Genomic DNA, 4,937 nt, shown 5'->3' with positions numbered 1-4,937 from the left:
AAGTGGATTGGAGTGGGATGGAGAGGAATGGAACGGAATGGAATGGAATGAAGTGGACTGGAGTGGGGTGGAGTTGAGTTCAATGGAATGGAGCGAAATGGAATCAGATGCAGTGAAATGGAGTAGGGAGGAGTGCAGTAGAGTGAAAAGGAGTGCAATGGAGTGGAATGGAATCAGAAGAAATGGAAAGTAGTGGAGTGGATGGAACGGATAGGAAAGGAGTGGAGCGGAGTGGAATGGAATGGAGCGGGAGGTGGGATGGGGCCACTGCACTCCAGGCTGGCTGACTGAGTGAGATATTCTCGAAATAAAGGAATGGAATGGAATGCCATAGAATGGAATGGAACGGAGTGGAGTGGAGTGGAATGGAGTGAGTTGGAGCAGAGTGGAAAGAAGAATGCAATGGGATGGAAGGGAATTGAATGAAATGCAGTGGAGTGCAGTGGAGTGCATTGCAGTGGAATGGAGCAGAATGGAATGGAAAGGAGTGGAATGGGCAGGAGTGGAGTGCACTGGATAGGAGAGGTTAGGAATGCAGTGGAATGGAATTGGATGTAATGGAACGTAGAGAAGTGGAGTGGAATGGAGTGGGCCAGAGTGGAATGGAATGGAATGCAATGGAAAGGAATGGAGTGGAATAGAATGGAATGGAATGGAATGGAAAGGAACGGATTGGAATGAAATGTAGTGGAGTGGAGTGAAATGGAGTGGAATGGAATGGAGGGGAGTGGAGTGGAATGTGATAGAATGGAGAGGAGGGGAATGGAGCAGGATTGAATAGTGTGCAGCGGAATGGAGTGGAGTGGAATGGAATCAAATGGAGTGGAATGGAACAGAGTGGAATGGAATGGAGTGCAATAGACTAGAATTGAGTGTAGTGTAGTGGAATTTATTGGAATGGACTGAAATGGAGTGGAATGGAATGGAATTGAGAGGAATGGAATGGAATGGAATGGAATGGAAAGGAATAGAATTGAATGGAACGGAATTAAAAGAATGCAATGGAATGCAATGGAATAGAATGCAATGGAATGTATTGTTGACATGTAATATGAGCTGAGATTGTGACACTGCACTCCAGCCAGGGTGACATAGTGATATCCTGTCGTAAGAAGTGAATGGAATGCAATGGAGTGAAATGGAATGGAAAGAAATGGAATGGAGTGGAGTGGAAGGGAATGGAGTGGAATGGAAGCGAATGCAGTGGAGTGGAGCGGGGTGGAGTGGAATGAAATGGAATGCAGTGGACTGTAATGGCATGGAGTGGAAAGAAGTAGAGTGGAATGGAGTGGAATGGAATGGACTGGCATAGAATGGAGTGGAATTGAATGCAATGGAGTGGATTGGAAAGGAATAGAAAGGAGTAGAGTGGAGTAGAGTGGTGTGGAGTGGAGTGGAATGGAGCTGAATGTACTTCAATGGAGTACAATGGAATGGAACGGAGTGGAATGGAATGGAATGATATGAGGTGGATTGGAGTGGAATGTAGTGGAGTGGAATGGAATGGAATAGAATGGAATGGAGTAGAGTGTAACGGAATGCAGTGGCGATAAGTGGAGTGGAATGGAATGCATTGGAGTAGAGTGGAGTGGAATGGAATGGAATGGAGTGGAGAGGAGGGGAGTGGAGTGGAATGGAATTGAGTGAAGTGGAGTGCAGTTGAATGGAATATCGTGGTGTGGAGTGGAGTGGAAGTGAATGGAGTGAATAGGAGTGGAATTAAATGAAATGGAATGGAGTGGAGAGAAACGCAGTTGATTGGAGTGGAGTGGAGTGGAAAGGAATGGAAAGGAGTGGGATGGAGTCTTATGGATTGGAGTGGAATGGAGTGGAATGGAATGAAGTGGAAAGGAGTGGAACGGAGTGAAATTGAATTTAGTGGACTGGAGTGGAATGGAGTTAAATGGAATGGAATGGAATGGAGTGGAATGGAATGGAATGGAGTGGAGTGGAATGGAATAGAATGGAATGGAATGGAATAGAATGGAATGGAGTGGAGTGGAGAGGAGTGGAATGGATTGGAGTGAAGTGGAGTGGAATGGAATTGAGTGGAGCGGAGAGGAAAGTAATGGAATGGAGTGGAGTGGAATGGCAAGGAATGGAGTGGAATGGAATGGATAGAAGTGGAGTGGAGTGGAGTGGATTGGAGTGTAGTGGAAGGGAATGGAGTGCAGTGTAATGGACTGGAATGGAGCAGAGAAGAATGGAGTGGACTGGAGTGGAGTGGAATGGAATGGGATGGAATGGAATGGGAGCTGCGATTTTACCAGTGTGCTCTAGGCAGGGTGACTGAGTGTCATACTCTCAAAAGAAAGGAATGGAATGGAACGCAGTGGAATGGAATGGAACAGAGTGGACATTAGTGGAGTGGAATGTTGAGGAATGGAATGAAATGGAACGTAATGGCATGAATTGGAGTGGTGTGGGGTGGAATGGATTATAGTGGAATGGGGTGGAAAGGAATGGGATGGAGTGGAATGGAGTGCAGTGGAGTGGAACGGAGTTGAATGGCCTAGAATTGACTGGACAGTAGTGGAATGTAGAGGAATGGAATGGAATCCATTGTAATAGAATATAATACAATGGAAAGTTGAGATGTATTGTGAGCTGAGATTGTGCCACTGCACTCCAGACTGGGTGACACGTTATATCCTGTGGATAGAAAGGAATGGAATACAATAGAGTGAAATGGAATGGAGTGGAATGGAATTGAATGGAATGGAGTGGAGTGGAGTGGAGTGGAGTCGAATGGAGACGAATGGAATGGGACGGAGTGGAATGGAACGGAGTGGAGTGGAGTATCGTGGAGTGAAATAGAATGGAATGCAATGGGTTGGAATGGAATGCAATGGACTGCTGAAAGGAAATGTGAGCTGTTATTGTTCCACTGCACGCCAGACTTTGTGACGGAATGAAATCCTGTGGAAAAAAAGGATTGGAATGGAATGGAATGGAATGGAATGGAATGGAATGGAATGGAGAGGAGTGTAGTGGTGTGGAGTGAAATGGAGTGGAGTGTCGTGGAGGAGAGTGGAATGGAGTGGAATGGAATGAAGAGGAAAGGAACGGAGTGGAGTGGAATGGAACGGAGTGGAGTGGAATGGAACGGAGTGGAGTGGAATGGAATCCAATGGAATGAAATGGAATTGAATCGAATGGAATGAAGAAATATGTGCAGTGATTTGGCCACTGCGCTGGAGCCTGCGTGACAGAGGGAGATCCTGTCGATAAAACAGAGTGGAATGGAAGGGATTGGAATGGAATGGAATGGAACGTATTGGAGTGGAGTGCAGTGGAATTGAGTGGAGTGGAGTGCACTGAAATGGAATGGAATGCAATGGAATGTAATGGAATGATGAAATGATATGTGAGCTGAGATTGTGCCACTGCCCTCCACGCTGGGTGACAGAGTGAGATACTCTTGAAAGAAAGAAATGGAATGGAAAGAATTTTTAATTGGGTGGATTCGAGTGGACTGAAGTAGATTGCAGTGGAATGGAGAGGAATGGAATGGAATGGAATCGGATGTAAAGGAATGGAGTGATGTGGAGTGGAGTGGTGCGGAATGTAGTGCTGTGGAATGGAGCAGAAAGTAATGGGATGGTGTGGAGTGGAGTGCAGTGCAGTGGAATGGAGAGGAGTGCAATGGCGTGGAATGGAATCGGGTGTAAAGGAACGTACTGGAGTGGAGTGGAGTGGAAAGGAGTGGAATGGAATGGAATTGAATGTAATGGAAAGCAAAGGAATGGAATGCGATGCAATGGAATTTAATGCAATAGAATGCAGTTCACTAGAGAGTTGACATGTAATGTGAGCTGAGATTGTGCCTAAGCTCTCCAGGCTGTTTGACACAGTGATATCGTGTCGAAAGAATGGAGTGGAATGCAGTGGTGTGAATTGGAATGGAATGTAGTGGACAGGAGTAGAATGGAGTGGAGTGAAGAGGAACAGAGTGGAATGGAATGGGATGCAGTGGAATGGAATGCAGTGGAGTGGAGTGAAATAGAAAGAAATGGAATGGGATGGAATGGAATGCAATGGAATGGAGAAGAGAAATGTGAGCTGAGATTGTGTGACTACACTCCAGCCTTAGTGACCGAGAGAGATTCTGTGGAAGGAAAGAACTGATTTCAAAGGAGTGGAATGGAAGGGAATGTAGTACAGTGGAGTAGAGTGGAATGGAGTGAAACAGAATAGAATGGAGTGGAATGCAATGGAATGGAATGGAATGGAGTGGAGTGGAATAGAGAGGAGTGCACTGCAATGGAGTGGAGTGGAGTGGAAGGGAGTGGAATGCAATGGAATGTAGTGGAGTGCAGTGGAGTGGAATGGAATGGAGTAGACAGGATTGGAAGGTGTAGAGTGGACTGGAATGGAATAGAATGGAACAGAATGCAGTGGAGTGGAGGGGAGTGGAGGTGAGTGGAGTGGCATGGAGTGGAATGGAATGGAATGGAGTGAAATGGAATCCAATGGATTGGAATGGAGTGGAGTGGAGTGGAGTGGAATGGAGAGGAGTCGAATGGAATGGAAGGGAATGCAACGGAACGCAGTGGTGTGGATTGGAAAGCAGTGAAATGGAGTACTATGGAATCTAAAGGAGTGGAGTGGAGTCTAGTGGAGTGGAATGGAATGGAACCAAATGGAATGGAATGGCACGGAATGGAGGGGAGTAGAGTGGAGTGGGAAGGAAGGGAGATGAGTGGAATGGAGAGGAATGGAATGGAGTGGAGTGGATTGGATTGGAATGAACTGGAATGGAGAGGGATGGAATGAAGTGGAACGGAATGGACAGCAATGGAATTGAATGGAGTGAAATGGAGAGGAGTGGAGTGGAGTGGAATGGAGTGGAAATGAATGGAATGGAGTGGAATGGAAGGGAATGGAGACAAGTGGATAGGAATTGAATGAAGCAGATTGGAGTGGAGTGGAGTGGA

Source organism: Pongo pygmaeus, chromosome Y (assembly GCF_028885625.2).
Source record: "Pongo pygmaeus isolate AG05252 chromosome Y, NHGRI_mPonPyg2-v2.0_pri, whole genome shotgun sequence".
NCBI classification, from domain to species: domain Eukaryota; kingdom Metazoa; phylum Chordata; class Mammalia; order Primates; family Hominidae; genus Pongo; species Pongo pygmaeus.
The sequence above is the reverse complement of the archived record's forward strand: the minus strand, read 5'-3'. Positions refer to the sequence as shown.